This window comes from Zingiber officinale, chromosome 3B (assembly GCF_018446385.1).
Source record: "Zingiber officinale cultivar Zhangliang chromosome 3B, Zo_v1.1, whole genome shotgun sequence".
Lineage (NCBI taxonomy): Eukaryota > Viridiplantae > Streptophyta > Magnoliopsida > Zingiberales > Zingiberaceae > Zingiber > Zingiber officinale.
Genome location: NC_055991.1, coordinates 78,916,529 through 78,938,071, shown reverse-complemented (window position 1 = coordinate 78,938,071; position 21,543 = coordinate 78,916,529). Strand labels below are relative to the sequence as shown.

Genomic DNA, 21,543 nt, shown 5'->3' with positions numbered 1-21,543 from the left:
TTACCAATGTCATTGAACCTTGTCATCCTAATAAACATTTGTCTCTAAGATTCTCCTTTATCAATGATCGTTGATCACATAAAGCTAATTCGTCCACCAAAAGTGAAAATTTTACAACTAAGGAAATCATCTAAGTCTTTATTCTATCACTATATGTGTGTTATTGTTTCTATTCATTGTCCTTTACACCACCATCTATAAACCTCTATGTACTCTTTGTTGTTGTTGACCCACCACAAGAGGCAACTCCCTTATAGGTATATAGTCAACAATCACACAGAGAAGCCACTCCATCATCTTTAAAACTCTCCCATTCTTGAATCACTAATCATCATCCTTAATCCCCTACTAATTCTGACACTGTTTTTCCACAAATGTAAGCATTACAATTCCTATCCACTTTCTCATTTTATATATCCTATGAAATTGTCACCCAAATACTCTATCTTTGTGTCTTCTTTATGCCTTCTTTATGTCTATGATTAAATCGTAAAAAATGTTTCAGAAGTACTTTTAAATCCAAGGTGGCAAAAAACTATAATCAATGAGATAAATCTCACAATTCTAATTGCTCTTTAAAGTTGGTCTCTCTTTATCTAGGAAAGTCCACCATGGATAGCAAATGGATCTTCTTAGTTAATAATCACCAAACAACATTGTTGATCATCTCAAAACTCGACTAGTAGCTAAGGGCTATACTCACGTCTATGGCATTAATTGAATTGATAAATTCTATCTAGTGGCCAAGATTCACTCTGTCTAACTCTTCCTCTCTCTAGGATCTATATGAAACATCATACAAGATTTGTCGCTCAGGGAGATTGGTCTCATATGTCAACTTAAGAAGTCAATGTACATAAAAATGATCTCTGGGAACTTGATTTGAAAATTTTAATTCAACTATTTTTAATATATGACTATAAAGTGGAACAAGCAATCATAAAGCTGTCCTTTTTTTACTATTTATATAGATAATAATTACAAGTGATGACTCTACTAGATTACACACTTGAAAGATTGTCATCATAAACACTTCTAGACTGAAGACTTTGTGATCTCAAATCCTTCCTTGGTAAAGCTAGGACCAAACAAGTATAGAAAAAAATGATATATTTCACAAAGCAAGTATATCCCATTTGTTGACCCTGGAAAATATAGAAAAAATTGACATGCTAGGACCAAACAAGTAGATACCTCTATAGATCTTAATGTTAAATTAGCACTAGCACAATGAGAGCTATTAATTGGCACTGGGAAATATAGAAAGCTAGTAAGAAAATTGAATCGCCCCACAATCACCAAGATATCTCATTTCCAACACATGTTTACTCAAAATAGAATGCAAAGAAATTATTAGTAATTTAGTATACAAGAAAAACAATGACATGGCAAACACATTTGATGCTTGCAAGTGTGAATCTGACACCTCAGATCTTTCTATCACTCCATTTTAATGATAAGATGCATGGCAAGAAAAAGCTAGTTTCTTCATTGTTTACCTCAAAATCTACAAGAGTCACTTCATGGCAACCAATTCCACTAGAACAAAACTAAGCAACAGCCAACTCCATTGTAAAACCACCATTAACAGGAAAAACAAATGATATCTGTTAAGGAGAATAACATAAATGCAAGTTCACAATATCATAATAAGTTAGCAAACCATTGTACCTGAATTGTATCAGATCCCGAAGCTCGCATTATTGCTGAACCCATGTAGCTCCAAGAGGCACCTCAATGAACCCTCTTTCGATATGACCAATCATTTTAAGAGTACAATAGAGAGACATATCCATTAAAAGAATTTACACTCAATTGCCCATGAGCTAAAACTAATATAAATTAAACTTACACTCTAGCAATAAAGAGAATGAAAACTAGTGAACAAGTTATAAAGAAAAATCTGTTGGGAGAAAATAATTTAACAACAAACCAATACTAGAAAAAATGTCAGAAGTGTTTGTCATATCAGAAGTTCCCAGATGTAGTAGCCGTGGAGGCTCAGAAGTAGGAAGTGCAATCATCGGGAAATGCAAGCAATCTTCTTGGGACAAAGCAGAATATGCTCAATAACCTAGCAGAAATGAAACTAGCAACAAGTAAAGTTGAATGATAACTAAATTTAGACAGAAAAATACTAGAAACATAAAGATAAACATATCTGCTGAAAATGGTCGAACTTTACATGACACTGATAGACCATTAATTATTTGCTCAAAAATACCCAATGAAGGGCCTTTGAGAACTTGACCTTCAGCATGTACATCTTTTACAGAAATAAAACGCAAAGCAACAACTATCTCGTATGCCCAACTAGAAAGAGATGGGGCTAGAAATGAGCAAGACTTAGCATAGTCTCAATTGATGAGTGCAGTATAAATTAAAAGACAAGTAAGAAAGAGAGAATATGTTACCAAATTTGAGCAAACACCAACAATTTGCTTCTCCAAAAGTGGGCCCAGAATATATAAATACCGACCAAGAAGAGCTCAATACCCAAGAAGATAATAAATAAAAGAATGCGTAGAATGCCTAAATATCAATTATAATCTGATCGGGAAGAGAGTTCAATGCTACAGCCATGAATAAGGCATGAAATACCTGAATACCGATTATAATCCAACCGAAGAGAGGAGCTCGATTCCACGACCATGAAGATGATAAGCAAAAGAAATGAGCAAGACTTAGCATAGTCTCAATTGATGAGTGCAGTATAAATTAAAAGACAAGTAAGAAAGAGAGAATAGGTTACCAAATTTGAGCAAACACCAACAATTTGCTTCTCCAAGAGTGGCCCAGAATATATAAATACCGACCAAGAAGAGCTCAATACCCAAGAAGATAATAAATAAAAGAATGCATAGAATGCCTAAATATCAATTATAATCTGATCGGGGAGAGAGTTCAATGCTACGGCCATGAATAAGGCATGAAATACCCGAATACCGATTATAATCCAACCGAAGAGAGGAGCTCGATTCCATGACCATGAAGATGATAAGCAAAAGAATTCCAAGAATATGTGAATATGGATTATAATTCAACAGGGAAGAGGAGCTTGTGAAAACAAGAGAAGCCCACATTACACAAGCATATGGCTAAAAGCAAAGCCCAATGAACAAAACATTGAATATCATAGCCACTAGTGAAAAGCTAGAAATCGTGATCATAATAAGAATAGCGAGAATAATAAGCTTGTCATATATATATATATATATATATATATATATAGTCATTTAGAACCTCATGAATACTATCAATGAAGCTAACTAATGACATTTTTACTGATTACTACCTCGAAGTCTAAATAGACTCAATCTACAAGTAAGCAAACATCAAATCATGTTAATAAATAAAAGTAAAAGAACCCTAGAGTAAGGAAAATTTCTGACATAGTTCCCTCATAATTTGATTGTAACTTGATTGAACTACAACACAAAAGTGTACAAAATATGAATATAGTAGAATTCTCAAAAATACATGAACATTCTCGAACAAATAAAGAAGATACTAGATATGGAACTTGTGAAAACAAGAGAAGCCTACATTACACAAGCATATGGCTAAAAGCAAAGCCTTAAGACCAAAACATTGAAACTCATAGCTAATAGTGAGAAAAGTTAGAAATGAAGAACATAATAAGAATAACAAGAATACCAGAAGTCCAACACAGTTCTGACCGGGGAAGAGGAGTTTGATCCTTGCTTGGGAAGATGATAAGCAAAAAGCATGGAATACCAGAAGTCCAATATAATGTGATTGGAGAGAGGAGTTGAATACCACAATCATGGGACAAGTAAAAATATTAAGAAGGCCAAAACTCCGATCCATCCTAATTGAGAAGAGGTCAATCTCGAGGTCTGGAGGATAATAATAACCAAAAAGACAAGAATACCAGAAGACCAATAATGTCCCGATAATATTGAGAAAACCAATAGATCAATCATGTCGGGGATAATATTTAGAATAACGATAAGGACTAGGAGAGAAATAGTAAATAAGAATACCAATAAGATCAGAAAATCAATTCCGCTGTCGGATATCTGTGAAAATAAGGAACATTGCCGAATAAAATCCAATTAGAAAAAACTGATAAGAGAACTCCTAACTTGGCATAATAATGAGAAGACCAAGAAAACCCAATGACAATTCCAAAAAACCTAATAAGATAAGAAATTCAATCCCGTCGGGAAATATATAGATGATATCTTAAAACCAAGACCATTGGGATAATACTGAGAAGTATGATAATATAAGAATTTATGTCAATGATATCATAACACCAAGACCACTAGACAATACTAAGAAATCTGATAAGATAGAAATTTGAATCACACCCAGGGATATGCCGATGATATTAGAAAACCAAGAATACTGGAATAATACCGAGAAGTCTAATGAGAATTCCAATCCCGTCAAGGAATGATGGCATCACCTCTATTAGTAATAGAAGAAACTTTTTTAGAATCCAAGTCTCAATTTCCACCTAGAAACTTCTCTATAATTATTTAAATGTTTGTCTAATAAGTCCTACATATTATGTCAAAAGTAATTCATCAAATCATGCACTAAGAACAATCTTTAAGATCTCAATAACAAGATAGTGAGATAGAATAATATAAAGCTTTAAATTGGCTTATCTGAACCAAATGTTCTTTCTTTTTACTTTAAAAACACATAAAGGATGACTAAATGATTTTGTCCATGCTCCTTGCATACATGTTGCTTGGAAGAAAGAACTTACTTGATATAGTCAATAGTCCTCTCAATACATACCCCATCCAACATAACAATCTTCCTTGAGGATGAAAAAAAAACAAGTGTCAATTACTAGGAACAAGGAGATGACACAAATTGAAGGCTCAAAGATAAACAAGAAGGCGTGAAAAAAGATTACCTGGAGCAGTCATCTCACTAGGCACACAATCACATAAATCTATTAAGCAATGAGAGAATGAAATTCTCACAAGGAAGCCAACAAAGGGATTATATGCAACATAAATTCCAATGATAAAGATATATATTCTAAAAGCAGCATAACTAGAACCATGGAACCATCTTGCAGTGCTTTACTTAAACCAAGTGTATCAATTTTGATAAGAGTATTAGATATTATTAATGAAGGGGGTTGATAAAACACAAAAAAAAAATATACAAGAACAAAAGTATGACATTATATTAAGGAATTATAAATTCTAAAGTAATAATATGATGTGAAAGGACATATATATAAAATAACAGACAGCAACAGAAGCAACTGAAAACCAAAGAAAAAGATCAAATATTCGGATAACAATTGATTGACATGATGTTGAAAATGTATCATACATCATTAGGATATCTAGAACACCTATATCACAAATGCTGACAAATTTAAGCAACAAAAGATTTAATTGGTTAGCAGGAACATATACAAACAAGTGCATAAGAATTTTCTTTCTATAAGCTTCAACACAACATAAGTAGGACCGAGGCTAAGAGAATCTACTTAATTGTCATCGATTTCACACCATTATTGAAAGCAATGATTATTAATTTTGGAATAGAAATTAATTAACAACATGTGAATGAGAAGAGGACAAACAAAAATATCAACATCAAATAGGAAAGATGTAAAGTTAAAATGCAGAAATACATAAAATTATAGGATTCAATGACCCAAAAATAATGGTAACAATTAGTTTGGTAGATTAAATATCAGCTACTACCTTGGAGTAAAAAAAATCAAAAGGAATCCCTCTTTTCCCATCTTGCCCTAACCAGTGAGAGGAACTAGATCCTTGGTCGTGAGGAAAATAATAAAAATGTTAAGAATACCAGAATATCCATTTCATTGGACCGAGATGAAAGGACTCGATCCCACGCTAAGAATAAGAATAAGAATAAGCCATAATACAAGAATATCCATTTCATTTGGACCGGGGAGAAAAATAATAATATCTATGTACCAGAATAATAATCCAACTGAGAAAGGGAGCTTGATCTCACAACCATTAAGAAGATCCATCCAGACCGATAGGAGTAGCTCATTATATCAGGCGGATAATAACAAGAAAGCCAAGAATACTAGACGTCCAATATTGTCCCGACTGACGAAAGGAGTTTGATCCCTTGGTCGGGAGGATGATAACTAGAAAACCAGAAATACCAGAAGTCCAATAATATCCCAATACAGCATATCAATAGTGTCCTGACTGGAGAGAGGAGCTCAATCCCTATGTCAGGAGGATAATAATGAGAAAGCCAAAAATACCAAAAGTCCAATAATATTCCAACAGGGAAAGAAGTTCAATCCCTTGGTCAGGATGATGATAACCAGAAAACCAAGAATACTAGAAGTCCAATAATGTCCTGACCGGGGAAAGGAGTTTGATCCCTTAGTCAGGAGGATGATAACCAGAAAACCAAAAATACTAGAAGTCCAATAATGTCCCGACCGGGGAAAGGAGTTTGATCCCTTGGTCAGGAGGATGATAACCAGAAAACCAAGAATACTAGAAGTCCAATAATGTCCCGACCGGGGAAAGGAGTTTGATCCTTTGGTCGGGAGGATGATAACCAGAAAACCAAGAATACCAGAAGCCCAATAATGTCCTGACCGGGGAAAGGAGTTTGATCCCTTGGTCGGGAGGATGATAACCAGAAAACCAAGAATACCAGAAGTCCAATAATGTCCCGACCGGGGAAAGGAGTTTGATCCCTTGGTGTGGAGGATGATAACCAGAAAGCCAAGAATACCAGAAGTCCAATAATGTCCCAACCGAGCAGATCAATAAGGTATAATATTGAAAATACCAATAAGACTAGGAGACAAGTCACTTCTGAGGATAAAATACCAATAAGTTGAGAAAACCAATCTGCTAGGGATATTTGTGAAAAGAGCCTAGCCCAGGAGCTGTTATAGAATAATATAGCCCGAGGATATGTCGATGATATCAGAAAGCCAAGATCACTAGACAATATTGAGAAGTCTAATAGGATAAGAATTTCAATCACACCCGGAGATAGTTCGATATCTCAATAGAATTAAGCTATGCACATAAGGGAATTGATCAGTATATATATAAAGAATTATTGAGAAAAGAGCCTAGCCCAGGGGCTGATATAGAATAATATAGCCCGAGGATATGTCGATGATATCAGAAAGCCAAGATCACTAGACAATATTAAGAAGTCTAATAGGATAAGAATTTCAATTCAACCCGGAGATAGTTCGATATCTCAATAGAATTAAGCTATGCACATAAGGGAATTGATCAGTATATATATAAAGAATTACAACCCAAGAGAATAAAGTAAAAAAAATTATATAAGCAAAAAGTGGAACTAATGTTATCACATTAATTCACATCTATCCAATGAAATTTTAAAATTATATCTACAACATGGATCGACTATTCTCTTCATTAGTGACTACCACAATGCTCAAACTCTACAAAGAAGTTTGTTAATATCCCTTGGACCTAGAAAAAGAAAAATAATTACCTTTTCAAAAAGCCAATTTCTTCAAACTATTTCAGCTTAAAAAAAAAAGTAAACATTTGATGATGACCCTCAAAAGCTTCCACAATGCTATATTTAGCCTTAGAAATATGCATTTTATAGAAAAAGAATTTCTACAAAAGTACCTTGGCAATAAGCTTGGATGGCAATTGCAACTACTCTAGTAACAACAAACTTCCTGTGACTAACAAATGTTTCGAAGTGGTTTTAAATGATCTTTGCAACACTTTCCAAAACCTCATTTCTTCATGCATCAAAAACTACAATCTGACTAGCTCTACGAATGATTTTAGGCTTGCTAAGCTGGGAAAGACGGATACTTCTTGTAAGCTCATAAAGATATATGGCCTCAAATTTAACGACCGTAAAGACATCAACACAATTGTTACATATTTTTACGATGGCATCAGACAAATCTTGCAAAACATGAAAGAGGACAGAGATAAAAGAAAATTAACTTAGAACTTTACCTACTAGTTACATGTGATTAACTTTCAAGATAAAAAATATTTTTTAGAAAAGCTAGTCACATGATAGCCGAGTGCAACAAAGAAACCAAGAGTGGTGCCAATGGGAATGAGTTAAATACCGTAGGTACCACAACAATTTGAAGTTTAGAAGATATATTATACTTGACCCAAGGACAATAATTTTTCTAACTTCCAAGAGAATGTGAAGAACATTAAAGTATCCTCCAATGCTATAAGAAATAGAAGAAAGTAGTATTACGACATCGAAGCACTTATTGCACCTATTTAGTTAGGGAAAAGTTTGAACATAGATCATGATCAAGAAAAAAAATGAGATTTGACATGTCAAACCTTCAAAATTAAGGTTGGATAATGTAATGGAAGGAAGTTTTCTCGGTTCACTATTAGCAGCACAAAATGACTCATGTGCAATGTGTAGCCAAAAATTGATCATGTAGAGAAAATTGCTACAGGAAAAAGTGGATTCGTGTGATAGTTAAACTAATTAAGAAAATTTACTATGAAAATAAATAAAATGACAAAAAGAAATAAGAGTCCAAAGCAAATAGATAAAGTCAACAAGAAAAAACATCAAAGATCAAAACATTAGATACCAACATAATCTACCCTTTAGACTTTGAAGAAAAGAAAACATTCTCATGTCATTCAAAGTGAAAACTAGACTGACGAAAAAGAAAGAATGAGATTAGACAATGAATTACCTTATCAAATTTCAAGAAAAAGAGAGAACATTCATCAATCATCCACATATAAGCAAGTGGAAACAAGAATCCCAATCTAGAAAGAAAGAGCATGTTGTCATTATCAATTGTAGCAGTTATTTATAAGTTGACAAAGTTCATTAATTGACCGATATGAAATACCTATTTTCAAAAAGCTTTGAAATTCTCCTAGCATCTAATCTGGTCATGTATAACTTTGTAGATTGGATGTCTGCACCTACAACAAATGATCGATTGCATAATAAGAAATAAAAATTATTGAAAACAAAATGAAATTAAAGAAAAACTGCAAGTGATAATTATAATGAAAATGAAAAACGGGTGAAAAGTTGAAAAGAAAAATCTATTGGGAGAAAATATGGTAACAACGAACTAATAATAGAAAATAGTGTCAGGAAGTATGATAATGAGAATTGAAAAAGAAGCTAGAATTTTAGTAGAATTTAGTGAAAATTGATCGAAACTCATATAGGTTGCAATTTTAGTAGAATTTTTAAATTTCTATATAAATTATGATATCACAATGAAATTTCTGACAATTGGAATGATCCAACAACAAGTGATGAATATAACGTTGATCGAGCTACTTTCTATATTCCTTATTTGACTCTTCTCAAGTTTTTGGTGAGATATATTTTCTAGAACATCTAGGTGAGCACTTGAAGGAACCAAAAAATAATATGCTTTAAGGTGATAGGTGAATGAAGCATGGTACTTTCATGTAGTTCCATATATTTAAGTCAAAGACAATTCAATATGACAGCATAACACTAATGAAATTGAATAATAGATTGCAGTATATTTGGAAGTAAAATGCTTAAATTACTACTCTAATGAAACTGAATCAGTAGTCAAAGAATTCGGAGAATTCAAAGAGGCCTAAGAAAAACTATGATAAACAAAATCAACATAACATTGATCTTTTGTTAACTGAAAAACATGCAAAGCACAACGCTCAGCGGAATACATAGTCACTCCCATTCTTTAATCTTTGTGCAATAGCTGGGCCTAGAATCAAAAGACTTACAAATAACTAATGCAGGATTTACCTAATGCAATCATGGAAACAATTAGAAAATGCAAATTTCTATATGGCTTCTTTATAGATTTAGGGGAAAGTCGGTCAGCCATTTAAAATGTATACCTTTCATAGGCCTTTATGCCAAAGAGGGCTCTCCTTTTGACCAAACTTGAGTCATCTTGAGAAGCTAAGATAAGTGACTGCACGAGCTGTGAACATACATTTCCTTCCTTTCCAAGTTGAAACCAGAGTAATCTTTTGATTGTCTTGGTTGCGGTTTCACAAATTGGGTATTATTTTCACATACAAAAATAAATGAATGACATTGGAATTGCATAGCAAAAATGGTACATATACCAATGCTAACATTTGTACCTATTCATCGTTCAAGCATCTTTGAGAGTATCAATAAAAGATGGAAAACTTCGGTATAGTGTGGAAGGATTGTGCCAAGAGATGGAAGACTCATTATCTTCCATGTATCGAGAATAAATAAGATTGCACGTCAGTATCTCAATGCAATGCACAATTATTGACTATTTCATTACTTCAAATATGATAACATGACTTAAGCACTCCATATGGGAAGACCAACAAAATTTCAGGCCCAACATAAGTGAACAGGAAACAATGATCAAAAGAATCAAAAGTAAAAAAAAAGATAGGGACAAGATATTGTTTAATTGGATCCTTCCAAACAAGTATATGGTAGAAGAAAATTAGTAAAAAAATAGTAGCATTGATGGAAATTCAATTTAACAAATTCATCATACACAATATTTATTTAGGCAAATTTTTCCTTAACTACTTAGGTAAGTTGTTTTAGATAGATCATATGGTTATAGTTTGAAATTTATTCTCAAGAATATTTAAAGCCATGAATCTTGTTTTACAAACCCACTTTGAAATATTTTTTTCTTAACGAACTCCTTCAGTGTCTCCTCATTTGTGAGAGCAATGAACTCGCCTAACCCCAAAGCAACTTATTCTCTCGCATTTCAACTAATCCATTAATTAGCCCCTGAAAAGTCATACAAACCCATAGTTGAGTGATTTTGACAAGAGGCTAAAAATCTCAAAGAAAACAAAACTAAACCATAACAGGCGTCCATACACTTTATATTCGCCACCATCTCCGAGGAAGAGTGTCAGAAGCTCCAGCTCCAATCCATCAGTTATTCGTCGGCGTCGCTGATGAGGAAGATAGGGTCGAAGGTGGTGAGTGTCGACCCGGCCAGGAAAGCGGAGGCGGCCAAGGTTGCGACCGAGCACCACCACTTCTTGACACCGACCATCAGAGTCAGCGACAACGCCCTCAAGTTCACCCACATCCTCTACAACCCTCTCCCCCGCTGAACTGTATGAGCAAGCCATCAAATATGACAATGGATCATACATTCATAACTTTGACCGGTGCCTTGGCCTCCTTGTCCAGCGCAAAGACTGGCCTCTAGCCGTTCGCCGAGGGACAAGCGCATCATCAAGATGAAACCACTGCAGATGAGCTTAGGTGGGAAAAAGGTTTTAAAAGTGTTTACTTTACATTGTATCATCTACCCACTATCATACTCGTGTTCAATGCTAACACTCAAATAGAGACTCTAGGTGGATACTTAATATCACTATTGATCATTTTTAAGAATTTTAAGAAATAATTGTGTAGCACATTTGTACCAGACACTAGCACCTGAGTCCAAGTAATAGTAAGCTCAATGATAATAATTTCACACTCCTTGACCGTTAATAAAAACTAAATGGTTCATACTCTATCTAACAATCAATCTCAAACCATCAATATCATTGCCATGATTATTCTAACATATGGGTAGAGGGGGTGTTGGAGTAATTCTTTTGCCTTATTATCATTTTTCTAATTTCTCAAAACTAATACACAAAGAATTAGGTTTAGGTGAAGATAATTTTTTTTTTAAAAAAAGCTTTATTAATTAATCCGTGCAAATGATGATTGCAATGATCTCCATGTGTTATGCATGTGTACCTTTTCTTTCCTTCTAGCATGAGAAGGAGGCTCAATCGTAGCAGCTGACTCCAATTTCCATGTCTGATTATGAACTTGACCATCTATCATATTCTAAGCTTCCTACATTATTATGAAAAAGGAAACGACAGCAAATGTTAGATATCCATCTGTAGTGTTGACCACTTACAGTAAATATTAGAAGTACACTATCTTCAGACTGTTCTTTCAATAAATATCTATCAAAATTACAGTAGAAAATTAGGTCAAGATAGATACACATAGCTAGATATGGGCAAACTTGCATGCTGCATGTATAGCAGCCCTCTCCGTCATTTCTGCACTATCAAAATGAACTATTTTGGCTTCTCTATTTTTGTAAGATGGGTTCATATCAAAAAAACTTTCTTGAATACAACCAAAATGCAACATATAAAGCAAATTCAAATGGCCAAAATGACAACAATATATACACGAGAAACAAATCACGTCCACCAAAACAAAATCCAGAGAAACAATGTACCAAAATCTTGCTCTAAACAACACATCATACCGATTTCAATACAACCAAAATGCAACATATAAAAGTAAATTCAAATGACCAAAATGCCAACAATATATACATGAGAAACAAACCGCATCCACTAGAACAAAATCCAGAGAAACAATGTACCAAAATTTTGCTCTAAACAACACATCATACCAATTTCATAGAGAGACCACAAGTTTCCACTAACCAAACGGTAATTCATCCAATTACAGTAGCAAACAATTAAAATAAAAAGTCTTTCAGATACAACTCAAACTTTGACACCATAACATTTGCGCATAGTAGACTGAGATAAATGCCAGATAAACAGAATTTCAAAAAAAAAAAGCTTCCTCCAGAAAAATTCCAAGCAAGTAGACTGAGTTCAATTCCATGCAAAAGAAATCTAGTGCATATCCAAAAAAAAAAATCATATCACATATATCAATAAAATTGTTAGCTCCAACACTTACAAAATTCTAAGATACCAACCAAGAAAAGAGAGTTTCCAAAAAATAAAAGGGCTAGAACAACTCCATGCATGCCTCGCAGCATAAGAACAATGACGGAGTTAAAAATTCCCATCACAGCATAAAAACAACTCCATGCATGCATCCCCTAGATGATCACATTCCAAGAGTACCACCATCAAGACAGACTCAATACAGAGTTTTCTTCTTAGGAAAACTCAAACTTTGCAAAACCAACTCAAGCATGCTACAACACCCAAGAAAGCTAAGCAGAAGATAAGCATCTTTGTGCGAGCTTGCAATTCCAGAATATAAGCATTACAAAAAATATAAGGAGTGAATATCACAATACCGTCGTATTTGCTAATCCATCATTTCTCAAATTCTATAGAAAAATAGTGGTAGGCTGCACAAGATCAGGTTGAAACAATACTGATTCTACCTAGACAATCAAGATTTGGAGTTTCCTATAGAATATGATCCAAAATACAAAAGAAAATCCAGATATGTATCCTTAAAATCATTTAAACGAAGCCCAAAGACGAGCACCGTCACATATATCGATTAAATTATTACATGAAGCAATTATAAAATTCTTAGCTTTCAAAAAAAGCAAGCTCCCAAATCACAAAAGGTTAATTGTGAACCAAAGAGGAGTGTTCAATTACTAGTGTTCAAGGTTTTTTTCACACTATAAAGCTACATCAAAAGGATTGAAGGAGAGAACAAATAGATATTTATAGTGATTTGACTCGTAAAGAAGTAATTAGCTCACTAAGCAAACAATAAAAGATGTAAATACTTTACGCAAAAAAAAAACTGAAATCTTTGCCATTGAGCATACCTTGTTATCACTCAACTTGAAAACCTACTATTTCTTTCTTTTTTGAGTCATCTATTCTATCAGGTGAAGAAAATCCATATAAACTTTCATTGTTACCCTATCTCATCCAAATAATATTCAAGTCCTCAAGGACCTTGAATTGTAATAACACTTCATCTATCTCATCCAAATAATATTAGATGATAGAGAGAGAAAAATGCAAGTTGAACTCTTTTTTTGTTAAAAGTTAATGTAAACTAACTGGTGTTTTAGAGAGAAAAAAAATAGAGAAATAACATGATTAAGTAGACCTAAGTTGAATTGAGATAAAAAGATAAGAGGGTCTTTAATAGAAGCAGAGGCAGTAAGTTGATGAGTCTAACATGATTCTCCTAATTGAAGTTTTCAACAAATTGGTTCCTGAATAAACCTTACATTTTAAAGGAGCTTATATTTTATAGAATGATGCAAGGTTAAAATACTAGTTCTAGTGCCAATATCAATGGTGTGGTGGAATGGTAAGGTTCCGGTGCCAACTAGAAAACCATTAGACGATACAAGATGGTGCTAATTCAATTCGCATTGATCACAAGGTTATAAGTGCCAACGATAGAAGAAGAGGAAGATTAGGAGAAAGAAATGAAAACGAAAGAAATGAAAAAGAGGATAAGATGAAGAGAATTGAGAAAAACAAGAGAAACAAAACTTATACAAAGTCTAGTGTTTCTACTAAGATTGTTAAGAAAAATTCATTGTGGTTGACTATGACAATTCACCAACCGTCGTTAGTAACTAGAGTACAATCTTCATCAGCTAGCATTGGAGTCTGCTAACCTAGTATCAACCTAGTATCGAGATTTCAAGAATGAGCAACACAAACAAGATTATAACAGATGATAGAGAGAGCTCTAAATCTTTGGCTCCTTAATAGGTTTATGGGCATAATGTTTATTGGCTAACTCGGTTTTTTATTCAATTGGTGATGCATTGTTCAAGAGAAGTTTTTTGGTGAAAGCTACTTAGCAAAAGAATCTACCTTAAAAGTTCACATTTAAGGTTTACACCTTAACATTCAAGAAACAAATCATTAATCTTTTATCTCCAAGAACATATCACAAGGAATAGCAGGATTGTCATGGAGCAGGATGTGAGGTTCTTTGGCATGGAGCAGGCATTGGAGGATTGTGTAGTGGGATTCTGTGATTCTACAATAATAGCAGGATTGTGGAGAAAGCCCTTGTTGCTCAAATATTTTTTGGAGGCATCACACACAAGTGGGCCTGAAAGCAATTAGCATGGCATGGAACCTTGTGATAATCACTTTTGCATGGAGCAGGCATGGGAGGATTGTGTAGTGGGATTCTATGATGCTACTATAATAGCAGGATTGTCCCATTGATTCGGTGCGACCAACATCGATATTGGGAGAAAGCCCTTGTTGCTCAAATATTTTTTGGAGACATCTCACACACAGGTGGGCCTGAAAGCAATTGGCATGGCATGGAAACTTGTGATAATCACTTTTGCATCTGTTGAGCTAGAAAGTATGCTCCATTATAGTGTTACACACCAAATTGGCTTCGTTCCTTCATATCAGTGGTTTTGAAAGCTTTGAAGTGAAGCTTGCAGTATTACTAGACAAACTAAGATTTGTACTTCTTATTAGTAGAATCAAAAGGTTAGATACTTCAAATCATTTAGGGTATAATCAATAATTCAACAAAGAACAAAATTGTAGTAGAATTCTCTTACATTGGGTGAGTTATGACAAGTAGTTTTTGTAGCCAATCTTAATCCTCCTGTATTAGTCATAACCTGCGGTTTCCATTTAGCAAGTACTGCATTGACCAGAAGAAAATTCTGACAAAATAGGACAATGAACTAGTTAATGATTATTTTAGAGTCAAAAAGGAAGTTTGGAAAAAAAAATAGAAAAACAAAGAATAAGAATGACAATGAACTACACAAAACAAAATGTTGTAGTGTGATATGAGATATACCAATCAAAGTGCAACCATAAAGTTTCAAAGCTAGACTCATACCAGAAGTAACCTCTAAGAAATAAATGACTCTTGTAGATAAATACAAGCTATAATTTCAGCTCCACGCATTTGATCCTAAGTGGATAGTTGATCGACAACCTATTATATAGATTACCTTCTTGCTAGAGTGAGTCTAATATGAGCATTATCAAACATCCCATTTGTAACTAGGGAACACCTTTTATCTAAAAGAATGATTAATAAAGAAGTTTATTAAGTAATAATTATTCATTTAAGATAAGCCTAGACACCTCTTCTCATGTTGGAACATCAAACAATATGAAGAAAAATTAAAATATATTGAGCAACATTACATTAAAGAGTAGGATGGATCCTAAGTGGATAGTTGATCGACAACCTATTATATAGATTACCTTCTTGCTAGAGTGAGTCTAATATGAGCATTATCAAACATCCCATTTGTAAATAGGGAACACCTTTTATCTAAAAGAATGATTAATAAAGAAGTTTAATAATTATTTCATTTAAGATAAGCCTAGAATTAGTTGTACTATTTTGAAAGATTGCTTTGGCAAAGTTTGAACAGCATAGCAATCGTAATTCTAACCTCTTCTCATGTTGGAACATCAAACAATATGAAGAAAAATTAAAATATATTGAGCAACATTACATTAAAGAGTAGGATGGATAAAAACACTACCTGTCATTAAGCTTAAAGACTTTTTTCCATTGTACACATGGAGACCTTTCCACACTGCATCCCCACACTGTACAATTAAACCGAAGACCTTTAACAACACATGGTTAGTTCACCAAAAACAAAGAAACAAATAGTCTAAATGTAACAAGAGAAATGACAAAAATAAACATTTCAGTACCAAGGCTTTTTCACGAGGTAAGAGTTCATCACCAACTCAAACGAGTATTTTCTCATTGGCTGGGAAGGAAGAGGTGGAAATGGTGAAACCAATCTCCCACATTGGCATTTGAACATGTTCTCGAAAGCATGCTTTGCTCCGGCAAGTGGAAAGGGTTACAAATATTTTTATATCAGGAACACAAAATGTATAGACCAATTTTAAAATAAATTTTGCACTAAGTCAATATCCAGTAAAATAAATTTTAAAATGTTATTGTTTTAGATAATTTGGTTTATGTTGCACTAAGTCTCATGATATAGGATTTTAAATAATTTTATTTTATTGTTTTTATAAGGAACCTTTCCTTTTAATCAGAAATAAAAATTTGATCCTCCATAATTCTTTTTTCCTAGCAACGCATTTATTGAAGCACCAAACTGTGAAATTCACCAACTGAGGCAAATAGACTATTTCACTCTACTGTAACATGACGAAGAAAATTTCACATAAGTAAAAGGAAAGAATGTTTATCGATGATACTAATGCCCAAGGGCATACTTATTATATGCTCAGTTAGGTAATCCATTTTTTTTAAGTGCAGTATCATAACAGTTACTCACACTTTCTAAGGTTATCTGACACCTAGATGCAACAAATGGAAGAACTAAGGAGGGATTCATTCTTGCTATACTACTGACCACAATCTATTGGTTTTAGCATCACTTCAACAAACAAAGCCCTTTCCAACTTTCCCAAGAAAAAGTCAGGGGATTTACTTTGGCTTGAGTTACTGAGAAGAAATAATTAGAGCTAAATGTTTCTATAAGGCAATCTGATATAACTTTCTTCATTTATATGAATATCATATAGTTGCTCAAGTTGGAGACACTTCTGGAAATTAATTATTAAGTATCGAAGAAATTATTCCAAGGAATAAATCCATCAACCTCCATTTGAACGATGATAATATCTAGAAAATCAAAGAATTTATCAGCAGAATGGTAAAATAGAAAAAGTTAGAAAAATAATAGTCAGAAATTAGGATAGCATAGACTATATTGTTCTAGAATATTTGCCAAGCGCTCAAAGAGCTCTTGCAGGAATATATATGTATCAATAAGATAGAGTTAACTACGAAAGTCAATAAGATAGAACATGATACTAGCTGCTTGTGAAACTAGTGTGAAATAAACAATTGTTGAAAGTTAATGTGTTTTTTTATGAAGAATGAGTTACCAGCAAAAGAAAGGAAGTTCCAATCAAGGCTTGGTCCAGATCAGAAATGAATTTTACATCAAGTGTCAATTTGAACAAGAATTGGTTCCCAGATAACCTGTCACAACTGCATTTAGCAATAATAATTTAGCAACATATAAAGCAAACTGCAATGACCAAAATGCCAATAATCTGACTTTATATACACAAGAATCAAAGCCATCAGAACCAAATTCAAAGAAACAAACATACCAAAATCTTGCTCATACCAATTTCATAGGGAGCCCACAAGCTTCCACTAACCAAACCATAACTCATCCATTATTATTGTAGCAAAAAATTAAATAAAAAATCCTTCAGATACATAACTCAAACTTTGACACACCATAACAGTTGAGCATAGTAGACTGAGTTAAATGCCAGTTAACCAAAATTTTAAAAAAAGTTTCCTCCAGAAAAATTCCAAGCAAGTAGACTGAGTTCAATTTCAAGCAAAAGAAATCTAGTACATATCCCGAAAAATCACATCACATATATCAATAAAATTGTTACCTCCAACAGTTACAAAAATCTAAGATACCAACCAAGAAAAGAAAGTTTCCAAAAAATAAAAGGGCTAGTCAAAAGGCCCGCAGTTAATGATGGAGTTAAAAATTCCCATCACAGCATAAGAACAACTCCATGCATGCATCCACTAGATGATTGCATTCCAAGAGTACCACAATTAGATACTACACTACATCAATATGAGGCACAGAGTTTTCTTCTCTTACAATTCAGCAGCCAAGGAAAACTCAAAAATTTTGCAAAACCAACTCAAGCATACTACAACACCCAAAAAATCAACATGAAAAACCATCTTTGTGCGACATATTAATTCATTACTAAGCTTGCAATTCTAGAATATGAGCATTACAAAAGATACATGGAGTGAATACCATAATACCGTCGAATTTGCTAATCCATCATTTCTCAAATTCTATAGAAAAATATTGAAAGTGACAGGTTCTAGAACACAAGATGCACAAGAGCTAGTTGAAACAATACCGATTCTACCAAGTCAATCAAAATTTAGAGCTTCCTATGGAATAGGATCCAAAATACAAAAGTAAATCCAAAGAGGAGTACCATCAATTAATAAATTGTTACCTGAAGTAATTCTAAAAATCTTAGATTTCAAAAAAGCAAGCTCCCAAATCACAAAAGGTCAGGCAAGAAATTACACCTAAAAGCTCCAATAGCATCATGAAGACAGCTCCATGTATGCATCCACTGGAATCAATACCACAATTTGCAGCCCTAAAAATATCTCTATAGTTAAATCAATGTTGAAAACTAATGTAATTATTTTGCCAAGTACAATAAAAACCATCAAGGGTCTTCAATCAACTACCACATAGGGGGTCAAATGATGATTTATTTTGTTGAATAAAATTGATAATTTTGCGATGGGGCATGCTATAAACATCATTTTAGACTATTAAAAGAAACTAAATGAACTATGAGAAACTAGCTAAAACATAAAGCAGTTGAGATTTTGTTGTCGTCAAGATAATTGAGCAACTTCTTTCTCTTATGGTTATAACCCTCTACAAGTCAAGAGGGTTGTAGTTTTAATTCTTGTCTCGAACTACCAAAGTACTTGACTACCCACATTAGGATGTCGTAGTGAAAGGTTGCTATGGTTAGCAGAAAATTAGCTCCAATATATATTTTTTTAGTTGATTTTATTAGTATGAAGGGGCAGTTGAGATTTTGTTGTCGTCAAGATAATTGAGCAACTTCTTTCTCTTATGGTTATATAACCCTCTCTACAAGTCGAGGGTTGCAACTTTAATTCTTGTCTTGAATCCTACCAAAGTACTTGACTACCCACATTAGGATGTCGTAGTGAAAAAGGTTGCCTATGGTTAGCAGAAAATTAGCTCCAATATTTTCTTTTTAGTTGATTTATTAGTATGAAGGGGCAATAATAAAGCTATCCGACACCTCATTGGGACCGCACAGCTTTATGCACCACCTCAGTTATACCGTTATTTTGGTCCCAAATTTGAACAATATGGCTTCAATAATGTATTTCGATACTTTTTTATTTTTTAATATAAGTGTATATTAATTTAAAAATTATTTTGGTTAATATTTGAAAGGGAGTGGTGCAATGGTAGTAAAGTTGTTGTTGTGTGCCTCTTCTTCCTCGAGACTAGGGATGACAATGGGGTGAGTTTAAACCCGGCCCCATATTAAATCCGCCTCGTTCGGGGCGGGTTTAAAAACCCGGTCAAACAAGTTACGGGGTAGTCTAAACCCGTTAACCGGGTTTAGAAGCGGGTTCGGGGCGGGTTACGAATTTTAATGAACTCGCCCCGAACCCGTCCCGTTATATATATAATATTTATGGTTTATAATTTATATTATATAATATAAAATACAATAATAATAACTTATTATTGAATTGTATTTTTTTTAAGCTTAGTGGATTGGCGGGTTTAACCCGCTATAGACCCGTCGAGTTTTGAGTGGTGCGGGTTGAAAAACTAGGCAGGGTGGGTCCGGGTCCATTTTTTCTGATAGGGTGGGTTCTGGAATTGGCCAAACCCGGCCCAAACCTACCCCGTTGCCATCCCTACCCGAGACCCCACATTGGCCGGAATAATTAAAAATTTTCAAATGAATATACTAGAAGCATCCTTGATTATAACAGCATAATAATTTGTCTAACATGATAATAGGATCCTAAAAATCTAAAGAGAGAGTTCTGAAATCTTGAAGCAATGGGACGACAATTGAATCCATGGATTGTGACACATTCAACCACCTCATACTTGTAATGAAATAACTGGTTAGAAAGGAGCTTGACAATTATGTCTAACATATAAGATAATCTTTCAGATTTCACTTGCAAAAAGTTCCAAAGAAAATAACTTGCAAAAACAAAGCAGATTAGCAACGGTTCTAAAAATAAAATACATTTACGTACCGTCTGTTAGCTTCCTTACTAATTGAGGCATTCTCAAAAGTTTCTTCTCCATTGATCTCAATGCTTTCCAAATGATTTATGCTTAGGATATTCACAGCCAACTCAGAAAGGATAGGACATTTATCCAAGCTTCTTTTTGTGGTAATTCAATCATCCCTACATAGCCAACCTTTTTTAAAAAAAGGATCCATTGAGGTTACACCTTCGGCTTTCCTCATATAATTTATAAGATTATTCTCAGCAACTATACTATCCAAAAGAAAATTAACTGTCTTTAGGAGACATTCAAAGATGAAATATTAATTTAGATTAATTATGATAACCTTACAACAGATAACATCTCAAAAAGAACCATCATTATATCATTCTAGCTTAATTAAGAATCTTTATATCAGTAAAATTAACTTTTATCAAGCTAGAAAAACAACTAATAGCAGAACATGCCCCATGCTAAGTAGCATTATTAATTTTTGACTGGAATTCTGGTAACTCGATCTATACAATACTAGATGTGGCTGCTCCAACTTCTGAAAGATGGCATGATGGCATGGCAGAAAAAGAGATCGGAGAACTTGTAATTGTGTGGAACATGTTAGAACGTGAGTATTTTCTTCTCTCTGCTTTACATAAAATACTGTCACTAATTGTTTAGGATGAATTAATTGGTTTGGCAGAATTTAGAGTGGCGATGATAAGTGAAAAAGGGGAGACAAGCTCCTTTGGTAGAGCAAGGTGTGACCCTTCGCACGGCCCGTGGGACGGCCGTGCGGTTCACACGGCCTCCCACTGCCTGCTTTCGGCCAAGGTGACACGGTCGTGTGGAATCACACGACTGTGCACCTCTTCCCCTCGGCCAAGGTGGTCACACAGCCGTGCACCTCTTCCTCTCGGCCCAAGCTACACGGCCGTGTGGATTCACACGGCCGTGTCTCTCTTCCTCTCGGCCGAAGT

At 34.1% G+C, this 21,543-nt stretch overlaps 1 protein-coding gene and 1 long non-coding RNA gene across 33 annotated transcripts in view; both read right to left on the bottom strand.

Annotated features, from left to right (window-relative positions):
• The window catches only part of LOC122056615, an 88,041-nt gene that overhangs the window by 26,494 nt on the left and 40,004 nt on the right, over nt 1–21,543 (bottom strand). The window lies entirely within an intron of this gene.
• Nucleotides 10,580–19,248, bottom strand: LOC122056619. The gene is made up of 8 exons (XR_006133312.1): nt 18,841–19,248; nt 17,637–17,742; nt 16,419–16,549; nt 16,241–16,307; nt 15,290–15,397; nt 11,737–11,838; nt 10,852–11,231; nt 10,580–10,758 (listed from the first exon to the last, which is right to left on the bottom strand). It is a non-coding gene; the product is annotated as an uncharacterized LOC122056619 (long non-coding RNA).